The following is an 11,530-nucleotide window of genomic DNA, read 5'->3' as shown; positions in this document are numbered from 1 at the left end:
TATATTTTTTTAAACGATGACTACTTCTATCAAGAACTTGAGGCTGTGTTCACATTTTTTCAAGCACACTTCCAGGTAATTATAAAACAGGAAATGGAAATAGTCAAACATGCCAAAAAGAATACATTTTCTAACATCTAAATAAAAACTTTTGTAAGTATGTTCAATGAAAAAAAGATGACATCATGTACCTTTCATGATAGAAATGTCATGCTTCTGAAAAGCAGAAGGACATGACATCCTGTTTGTGCTCCTATCACCTGGAAAGCACACGTACGTGTAATCAATGTTAAATGACTCCTCTGCTTTAGCTCTGTGTGTTTTTGTGGTGTATTTGTTCTTTTTTAAAATGTTTTTTACACACTAACAAATCCTTCAAGCAACAAAGTTGTGTTGGTAATCTCTTAAATTGAATTTACTTGTATAATGAGGTCTCTAAAAGCACCAGAAATCTCTCATCCCTGTTTGAAAATCCAAGATGGTGGATTTTATACGTTTTATGATAAATTGCAAAAAAATTCAGATAAATTATGTAAAGATTACTTCTCAGATGAAATAAGTCTACAAATTAGTTTAATGTGTGTTATTTTAGAAGTGCTAAATTTCTCCAAACTCTAAGACAAGAAGTCGTTTGAAAACACACCTACATTATCAAATTGTGGATGGACATTTTTTTTTATTAAGAAACAAATTTCAACATTTGAAAATGTAGAAACACCCCTGTCCTATTTCTGGCTGTTGGTGATCTTTCACAATATTACACATTATGCCAGACATTTTAAAAACAATCCATTCCAAAAGGCAACACTTCACTGATCTTTACATCACTTAAAATGTACTTAACTTAGACAGCAGTGTGGTCACACTTTAACCAGCAAGGGATATAGATGACCATCAAGTCTTCAGTGGTGCATCTCACAAGTGACAATGAATAAAATCACCTAGGGGAGGGGGCTTAGTAAAAACAAAACAGAAGAAAACAAAAACAAATGCATTTGAACTTGCTCCATATCTGAAGATTCTGATTATAACCCAGGGGTGGTCAGTAACCATTTCTGACAAGGACTTTAGGTCATTCTAAACACTGGGACTCTTTATCACAGGTTTTGAGAAATGCTTGTTTAAATTGATCTAAGATATTTTCTTCTCAATTTTGCCATTATTCCTCCTCACAAAACAAACTTAGATATGGTTTATGATTATTCCTGCACCTTTTGCTCCATTAATGCTTTCACGTTGAGTGTGGAAAGGTTTTTTAAGCCATGTGAATACTCCGTGGTATCAGGGACTATTTTGAAAGATAATCCTCTTCTTTTTGGTATCTTTACTGCATTTTTGAAAAATGTTTCCTTAACAATTGATGGCAAACATTTTAATAACTGTTTCGAGTGATGGTTTCATAAGATTTTAGTATATTTTAAAAATAAAGTTTAAATTTAATTCATAACAGATGAGTCATGAAAATGTACTATAAATCAAGGCTTAGGATGAATCAAATTCTATTTACCTAGGGTACAATTTTTTCTAAAAAGCATCAGTTAACGTTGCCGCATATGAAGCAAACAATGAAAGCTTTTATGTGTGTATTTTTCCTTTTTAAGCAGCCAGCAACATTTTGTACACTCTTTGGTGCAGGCGTCTGTCAATGGTTAGTGGAAACACAACTCCTTTTCCACCCTTTCCAGGAAGGAAGTGGAAGTTCAGAGCAGCGACTTGCTGGCAACTTGGAGAGCCCTGTGATGGTGGCTCTCAGCTAATTTAGCCCCAGAGCTTTCCAGTCAGGAGAAAGTTCACCTATAAAAGGAGGCCTGGTCCTTGGAGATCAGCCAGGCTGGCAAAGAAGAACACCATTGTTCCTCTGATGGTTTCTTTATATAAAAATCTAGTCCACAGATTGCTTTCAGGTAATCCTTAGATCCATAGATCCATTAGTTTCAATTTCATAAAATTCCAGTGTTTTGAGGCAGTGTAGGAAAAGATGAAATAATATAATGCCAAATAGGCAGGAAGAATTGACACCTGGTGCATTACACACACACGTACACACACACACACACAAAGAGCAAAAAGCCAAACTAGCAGTTTTTATGTCACTGAAACTAAAGTATATGCAGATTGTTTTGTACACACTATTGAAGTTAGTGGCAAATACTCCCATGACATATGTATAATTATTCCATTTCATCGATAAGACTGAAATGTAACAGATTAAGTGGCTCACCCCCATTTGCATGAGACGTTGAAGGTTCCTGGACCCACCACCCAGTTTTGTGGTTTCCAAGGTTCTGCCCCTCCCAGCAGGCATTGCTGGCAATGGGCTTCCCCAGCTCTGACCCCTTTTCTGTGATAGGGTATCATCACCTTCACCTTCACATTTCAGGTGATACAATGAAGCACAGAGACACTTAGTGACTTGCCTAAGATGGCTGGGTGAGAGGAAAGCCAGGACCCCAACCCACTACTTATCACACGCAAGTCTGAGTCAATGCCTGCGGACATCTCTGCTTGCTGAGGATGTGGAGGTGATGAAAGGGGAAGCTGGACCGTCCCAACATGTGCTTGTGGTCGCGCTCCCCGATCACTGGTGAGCTCATGCTCTGCCCCGTGCCCATTTGCTGTAGAGGCTGGTGTCCTACCGCGGAATACAGTGACTCCCCATCATTAACTAATAAGGGAGCTTATTAAGTTAAACATCCCAACACAAACCAACCAGCTGGGAAGGGAAAGCATCTTACAAATTTCCAACTTCAGGACAATGAGTTCCTTGACTCAGCTTACAATAGCTGTTTATCACAAACAAAGTAGAAGCCAAGCCACACATTGTATGCTTAGTGGAAGATGGATAGTTAATTCTGATTTTTGTTAGCTGGCAATTTAAAAGCCCACTGGTAATCTTTGCATACCCTTAGAGAGTGTGATTGCAAAGCTTGGTTTTAATTACGTATGTTAATACACTGGTTTAAAAAAAAAGTATCAGCTAAATTATTTACGAATGCTAAATTATGGAGAGACATGCTGGCATGCCTGAATGGTGTATTTCTGCAAGAGACATTAGGAAGCAGGTCATTAGTGAAAGGCAGTTTCCAAAACCACGAACTCTGGTCTTGTGCACAAAGAGTGCCTCTTCTGTGAGACCTGCTTTTATGTTCATCTGTTGGATATGACTCATATCCATAGTGAGTCTACATGTCTGTGAACTGCTGGTTGAAACGTGGGCTGGGAAGCCAGAGATCAGATTTTGAGGTGACTTTAATGAATGAGGACGGTGATTACTTACTCATTTGACCTTCAAGTATTTCTGAGCTCTTCCTTTATGGTAAACACTCACTAGAGGCTGGGGGAGACACACATTCCTCTTTATCCAGACTCCCCAGTGAAATGGTTGGTCCTGGCCATGAGCACGTGATCAACCTTACATAGTAGTTGAGCAGCCATCAGTGAAAGGTCAGCAGCTATGAGAAAGAATTAACAAGGAGAGCGGGGATCCGTTACACTCTTCATGCATTGGAATAGATCTTTTTCATCTTAGGTTTACCTCTGTCCCATCACATCAAGCATAGGGCCTTACACTACATAGATTGCTGGAGTTTGATAACATGCATGTTTGTGTAATTTACGTTAAGTTCATCCTTGCTGATACATTTTTCATCTTCAAAAGTGCAAGATACACAGAGAGAACAATTAGAGTAAATATCCATCCTTTCTGTTATGTGATAATTTGTTTCAAGTGAAAATTCAATGAACTTTGGGTTGAAACCATTTGTCTTTTGCTTCTGTAGTGACTTATTGGAGAGGTGGGAAGAGATACTTTGAACACAGTGAGGCCTTTCTGTTCTATGTCCCAACTTTTCCTCCTGAATTTTCAATAAGGTGTGCTTGGCTGAAGGAATGGAAACACCACTGAACAGGTTGAAAGAGACAATTTGTTCTGTCTCGAACAAGAAACAGAGATGGTGCAGGATTGACCTGGTCCAAGGACCCCAGTTCCTTCCCCTGCTCCGCTGTGCCAACCACAGGCCTAGCTTTGTCCTCAGGCTCTGGGCAGGAGGGCTGTGTCCATGCCTGCCTCTCATGTGGACACAATATGTACAGAGTGAATGCAAAGGCCATTTCTTCTGGTAAACTTCTCTTAGGCATGATGAATCTTTTTCAAGAATTTTCCCCCAGAATTCTTCTCTGGTATCCTTGTCCAGAATCTAGTCCTCTATTCCTCTGTGAGCCAATTGCTATCAAGAATAGGATTGTCCTTAAGCCAATTCAATCAATTCCTGGGGGCTTGGTGTGGGGAGGGGGTCAGATTCTCCAGAGGTGCATGGCAAGGAAAAAGTGTAGGAAAAGTAGCATTCTCTTAGGATAGAAACACAATTTAGGCAACCAATCAGTGTGTAATGCAAAGTGTTAGAAATATGTGATTATATCTTAGTTTGAGTTGTCCATTAGAAAATATAAGTGGTACATTTCTAGCTGCAATGGTTTTGAAACGAGATTAGCAAAGTATTCGTTGGTGTCTGGCAGCCATTGTTGGCTTCAAGAGCATGCATTGCTTTAGTGGGAGCATCTCTGCAATGTTGTGCTTGCTATGCTGGGCACGGTGACCGTATATGTTTCTGGTGTAATATTTTTCATCAATATCCTCACTAAGGTTGCCCTTCAATTTATGATTACTAATTCTTGTCAAATTTAATTCTTATGAGACTTCCAATGTACCCAATTCAAGGAATGTGCTCTTTTAATGTCTACAGATTTTGCACATTGTTAAGCCTTCGTGTGAACTGTATACCCACCCACTTTTCTGGAATAAAATGTTATGCAAGTATATAGCTCAATGGAAATTCACTTAAGTGCTTTTAACTCATGTAGCTTTTTCTCTGTATAATTTCCTAACTCCGTTTCTCTAAAATTTGCTACAGTTTGGGCTGTACAGACTCATAATCCACCACATTGTTTCCTGGTGTCAACAAAGTTTCTGGTTTAGTCCAGTCCTGCTTCTCTTGCCAGAAGCCACACTTCTTGTCCTCAGTGAATTCCACAATATCTTTATTTCCTGTGGGAAATGAGTAGATGTCCAACAACAAGGTCAAGAAACAGAAAAATGTTCTGGAAAAGCTCATGGTTTGGCTATTAAGTTCACACAAACAGAATTCATTGAATAAGGTTGGAGGGGATCACCTGACCCAGTATTTGAAGAACCACTTTTGAGAATATTGGACCAATGGAGCATCTCTAATCAACACTTGCTTCTATTTTCCTATTGGCTCATTAGCGGTGATTCAACCAAATTCCAGCTTGAGTATAACATAGAAAGAAGTTGACTTGGCAGAATTTTCCTTTAAGTTTGTAGAAATATTCATGGATTTACAAGTGCTCACATCTGGGCCGATTCTTACTACAAATTATTAGGACTGTTTTCCAAAGGTCATATTCATATGTGAAAACCTATCCTATTTTTTAGAGTCAGCCTTCCTGAGCCTTTCAAGAAAATGAATAATCATCCTTTTGGTTTAAAAAAAAAACATAATCAGAGCTTAGTTCCTATGAAGAAATGGGACTTCTTGTCACTATGAGCTGGAGAACGTCAGAACCTCAAATGTTTCCATGAAAAAATCATCAGAGGTTGCATTCTCTTCCCTAGAGTTTGAATTCTTTCACGTCTGCCTTTAAAACAGCTGAACTATGTGCTGCATCTCCGTTATTCTCACTGAAGTGAAATATTCTTCAGGCTGTGCTGGCTGGGAAATGTTCTCGGAGCAGTATGTAAATGTTCTTCCTGGAAAAAACCGATCCATTTCTGCAAGGCTTTAACTTAGACTTGCAATACTTTCTCCTTGCTCATTTGATAATGTATCTTTCCTCATCTTTCTGCTACTCATTAATACTTTTTTCTCTCCTATTATTTGTCATGATGGTCTATAGCTGTTGTTTAACTCTCTAAGGCTATTTATACTGTTTGCATGAATAATGCTACATAAAATAAAATAGTACCACAGCATAGATTAAGGAAACTCACTTCATAATATCTGATTAATTGTGCCTACTCTTTCCATGATAAATTAATGCATAATGTGCTTCATCATATGTTACAGAGATACGTAATGCATGAAAAATTTTCTGTTTTCTGCTTTAATCAGCATTTTATACCGAGTTCCATTAGCATCTATAAAGTGCTTTCCAATTGTTCATAGGCAACCCAGATAACATAATACTTACCTCAAGGAAAGTAATTTAGTATTTTAATCTTAAATATTGTATCTCTGTGGCAGTAAACAAAAATTAGTAGGATTTAGTTTCTTTCAAGTCTTTTTGATCTCTTCTAGGCAAGGAAACTTTCATATAAATCAAAGTGTATCTTTAATTAGGAAAATGATATAAAATATCAAGTGAAGAGACAGACTTAGAAATCTTAAGACCTCAACTTAAGGCCCAGCTCCGTGTGTGCGTGTCAAAATTTACTTCACATCTCAGTGTCTTGGTGACGTCACTGATGAAATGGGAATGCAACTAGTGCCCACCCTGCCTGTATTACAGGACCCTAAGAATCAAATAGGGTAGTGACATTACATGTACATGTCATAACGCTCGCATCAAAGTAGCATGCACACGCGAGGTGTTACTGTGATGGGTTCTGAGTCTCGGGAAAAAGTCCGTGCTCATTTCCCACCTCCCACCACGCCTGTGGGAACTTCATGCTGCTCTCTGCAAACTGGCTGAGCAACCAGCTCCTCTCACCCTGTCATTAGTCAGGGTCCAAGTCTGCTCAGTTCCTTTCGGCGCCGCTTTCTTCCCTTCCCAAGACCTGTTTTCTCTCAGCAGCCCCAGGAGGCTCTGCACCCTGCAAATACTTGTTAACTGGTTGGATCTCTGCTGTGTCCTACAGGGCTTTGCCCTCCAGCTTTTCCAAGGCCCCACGGTGCCCCCTGACCAGCCGAGAAACTCTGCCGTGCTTTGAACTCCCTCTCTGTGCATCTCAGCTGCTTCCAGTCACCCAGCCCCTCAGTGGCGAAACCGAAAACAAATACACCCTGTATTGTGTAGACTTGAACTCTGTGTTTGTTACTACATAAAAGCATAGGCAACATTCCATTTTTCTATGGCTTTTGCACATAATACAACTATTATAAGCCCCTCTCGTGGGCTGCATCCAGCCAGCTGATGATGACTTCAAGTAATCATACTTGGTGGGTGGAAACCGTCAGGTGGTGCCCCAGGCCAGGGTTCCCCAGAGTTCGGGTGTACTTGTCTGTGAGTGTTTGCTCCCCTGGGCCCTGGATCTCAGTGCTGGGAAGGGCTTCTTTCTTACCAAGTGTGTTCATCAGGAAAGCTAGGTTTATGCAGTGGAAGCCAACAGCCCACACAGTATTTCCCTACAGCACCTCATTCCTTACTAGGACCATCTGGGTTGCAGGGGTGGCCTGCAGGGGCGCTGCAGAGGGCACTGCAGGTGGCAAGGCTGTTCTCCAGGCGGTCACCCAGGACACCACCATGTGCTGTGGCAGAGGAAGGAGAGGCCAAGGAATCACATGGGGCCCTTTCTTGCCTCAAACAAGAACTTCCAGCATCACGTCCACTTACTATTCACGACAAGAGTTACAACGTGACCCTGTCCAACTGCACGGGAACTGACTGTCTTCTCTTTGCCCAGTAAGAAAGCAGAACTGGATATTGTAAGACCCTTGCCTCCTCACCAAAGCCCACCCCAGGCAGAGAGGTGAGGGCAAGGCCCAGGGTGCTGGGATGTGCTTGCTCAGAACAACCTAGTGCGGGTAGGTGTCCCCTGACTCATCTCCTTCTCATCCCCACTGTGCCTCTGGTCAGACCTCAGTGGAGGAGCAGGGACAGGGCTGGCAGAACAGCCAGTGGTGCCATTTACCTTTATATGTGTCTGTGCCCAGAGGAACCTCGCCCAGGAGCTCAGAGACACTAGGCTCTATAGTCTGCGGATGGTGGGCTGTCACTTATTTAACCAGGCAACTAGGACCGTTCCTCCCACTCCTGTTTCTCGTAACAATGGCTCTTTCCACAGGGGATGCAGAGCAGAGCTGGCTCAGCTTCTGCCTGGAAACCTGGGGAAGGGTGTTGAGCAGGCCAACCAACGGGAAAGGGAGTTGCCTGGGCGGGCGCTCCCTATCTTCAGGACTGTGGGAAGTTTGGATGGCAGTGCAGCCGTCCCGGACCACCAGATGACCATGAAGCCTCCCCCACCCATCCTGATGCCTGCTCTCTAGAGTGGTAGAGATGACCCCGATCAGCGTGCTTCCCACATCTGAGAATGATGCCCTCAGATCTTGACTTTTGAACCTGTGACTTTCAAACACCTTTTCAGAAAGATGCTTTTAAGAAAGCTGAAATCAGGCCTCTATATAACCATTTTAACTTACAGCAGTGTTTTAATTAAATGACTCAAAATAAATAGGGATTTCAGGAATGACTGTTTACATTTTAAGCTGGGGACTCACACCAACCTTAATGTACCATGTTTATGGCATTGTGTAGATACTCCCTTAAAATAATCTCAGAATTACAGGACTCCGGTTCGCTTGGCTATGTGGAAGGATGGCAGGCCCACAGACAGGCTGAAGGAGGGACAGCTCACCCCTAGGTGTAGGACTAGCTCCTATTTTCCTCCAGCTGTGATCAGACTATGGGGTCCTACATATGAGCAACTTGTTTATTTTTTGTCCCCCAAAGGAAGAGCTTCTGAATTTTGAGACTTCATGAGGTCCTGACTCTTGACCTGAACACAAATTTTTCCTTCAGCATTTGCAGGTTAGCTGGATTGGAAGGAAACAGGAAAATACAGAGGAAATTCCCTGAACTGGGTATTAATACTGCACTGCCCCTGATAAGGTCCTTTCAGAAATGTTCTCTTATTAGCCATTTCTAAATGTCTGCTGAAAATACATTAAACTGTCTTGTCCTCCACTGAATTTCATGTATAAATGTCAAAACCTGGAACAATCCTGATTCTTTCACCCAGGTGAAAAATAGGTTCCTTTTTAATTCCAAATTGTATTCATTACTGAGCAGGAATTGGTAGCAAAGGATTTAACTCGGCGAGGGAAGTAAGCCTCCAGTAAGCAGAGAAGAAGGAGGGACACAATAAAACCAAGGCTGGGGGCAGAGGGCAGACCAACGCTGTAGAAATTTGTGTCTTGAATATTACTAATTTTTTTTTCATTCTTATGCAGACTCAAGTTTTAAAAATTAATACTTCTAATTTTCTTTTTAAACTCAAACTTTCAATGGCCATATGCAATAGTGAATACTGCAAGTACATTAGGAAGATATTGTAATGTAAGCATTTTAAAGTAATTTTATTCTTCAAAAGAAAATGCTGTGAACCTGGGATCTGGGCAAACTGAAATGTTAAAATACACGGTCCTTATTACACACTACTGCAGGGGCTCGGTGAGCCCCGTGGGTCAGCCTGGCCGCAAGCCACGGATGGTGCTGTCGGAGCAGACAAGCTCTCAGGCTAAAGCAAATACCTGTTTTAATTCAATATGAAAATTTAAAAAAATTATGTTACAAATAACTGCAGGATTATCTGCAGAAATACTTTCATTTTGAAAAAAGTTTCTTTAATTGATGAGGACTCCAGACCATTCTCTATGATTTCCTGGGAGGAATTTCCACCTTTTTCTCCGTGCAGCCAGCTCTAGTCTCTGGTCTGCGTGTAGCCCTGTGCTCGCCTCTGTGAGGTTCCCCCCCCCACCCCGTGGTGAAGGACCATGCCTTCGAGCTGAGACGCCTCCAGTATCAAAAAGCTTGTGGTTTCCTTTTCGGCAAATGCTTGCTATGAATGACGGTTCACCGACCCGTATTTCCAATGGATGGGAGAGGGACTGGGATGAACAGAGCCTGTTCAACAGCTAAACCCTCTTTAATGGTTAGTTTGTGTTACCTTAGTTACTAAATTTCCAATTTAATATTCTTTTAAATTTTTGGCTATCACTTATAAAGCTCTTAACTACATATGCTGGGCACTGTTTTAACACTATGAGGTTGATTCTGATATTGTTCCCGTTTTACTCATGAAAACCTGAGGCACAGAGAAATCGAGGAAGTTGCCCACAGCATATTGCTCAGCCTACAACAGGAGGCCGGATTCACACCAAAGCCTGGCCCTGAGTCCCTGCTCGCAGCCCAAATCCCACACGTAGCGGATGTCATTATAACTCACTTTACCTGGCCTCCGTGATGCCTGGAAACACACAGCAGGACCCAGGTCTGCAGAAGTGTGTGAGGTGAGCATTCTAGCTGCCTTCCTGGGGCCCTTCCACCGGACCGGCTCAGCGGGTGCCCGGCTCCATCAGCGGTTCTGCCCCCGCCCCAGAGCCCACCTCTTGGCCCTCACCCCGTTACGCCCCGTCTCCTCTCTCTCTGCCTCCTGGGTTTTTACACTCTGTTCTCATTTAGGGAGCCTGCTGAAGGGGCTGCAGCGGTGCAAAGGGTGAGCCCTGCCCAGGACCGGGGCCCATCCTGAGGAGGTGGGGTCAGCATGGCAGAGCAGGGTCTGGAAGCAGGCTACGTGGAGCAGGGGACACGGAGGAGGGGCCAGAGGAGGGGGCCGGACAGGTTCCCAGGCTGTTACTGAGTCAAGAGTCACAGGAAATTCACAAGCCAAAACAATAGCAGGAAGGCCCACGAGCCCCAGGACGTCCTGCATTTAGGTTGCAGTGTCAAATTATATGATCACAGAAGAAGATTTTAGGTTTATTTATAGTTCAAGGAAAAGAGACACGGCTTAGGAGTCCAAGAATGACACGTCTCACTGTATGTGAGAATTGTAAGTAGTTTTATTTTCTTCTCTATTCATTTCCTCATGTTTCTCCAGGATATTCTCCAATGATAAACTATTTGGCTTTTACATTCAGAAAAACTAACGACAACTATCAAGGCTCCCTGAAGTTGCAACATTACACAGGGAGGCCTTGAAGGGCGGCTGATGACCTTGCTGATGCAAGGGGAGCATCTTTGCTAAGGGGGGAGTCTTGGAGTGACACTGTGAGGTGTTTGCTCACTGGGGCTTATTCTAGCAAAGGAAACCAGGAGGTAAAAGGATCTGGAAATCTTTATTCATAAGGTGACAGCATGAAAAATTTTCTAGGCTGAAAAAGAAATTATTCATAGGGAAGAAGAGGAACTCCTTTTTAAATGTGGATAGTAAATTTGTAGAAGTTTTAATAATCTTAGTTTATGCTCTTCATCAGGGCAATCATACAAAGGGTATACATTTTAGGGAGTTATATTTCTGTTATATTATAGAAAACATTTTTTAAAATTAATATGGATATACAAAAAAGAAATTGGGTGATTCTTGGCAGTGGTGATTCCCCACCACTTAAAGTGTTAAACTGAGACACAGATCTTCCATGGTTGTTTTACAGAAGATTCTTGCATTCATCCAACTAGCCTTCAGCTCAGACACTGACTGAGCTTCTGCAATCACCAGGCATTGTGCTATGTCGTGGTGATGTGAATACAATCACCCAAGATGGTATCTCATCTCGCATTAGCTCGCAGTCTATAG

At 42.2% G+C, this 11,530-nt stretch overlaps 1 long non-coding RNA gene across 1 annotated transcript; it reads right to left on the bottom strand.

Moving 5' to 3' along the window:
* Positions 1-680: 680 nt before the first annotated feature.
* On the bottom strand, positions 681-10,479 carry LOC130679824 (uncharacterized). Its single transcript, XR_008992779.1, has 3 exons — positions 10,186-10,479; positions 3,278-3,452; positions 681-954 (listed from the first exon to the last, which is right to left on the bottom strand). It is a non-coding gene; the product is annotated as an uncharacterized LOC130679824 (long non-coding RNA).
* Between the last annotated feature and the right edge of the window lie 1,051 nt (positions 10,480-11,530).

The sequence above is a fragment of the Manis pentadactyla genome, chromosome 12 (genome assembly GCF_030020395.1).
Source record: "Manis pentadactyla isolate mManPen7 chromosome 12, mManPen7.hap1, whole genome shotgun sequence".
Classification (NCBI taxonomy): domain Eukaryota; kingdom Metazoa; phylum Chordata; class Mammalia; order Pholidota; family Manidae; genus Manis; species Manis pentadactyla.
The sequence above is the reverse complement of the archived record's forward strand: the minus strand, read 5'-3'. Positions and strand labels throughout refer to the sequence as shown.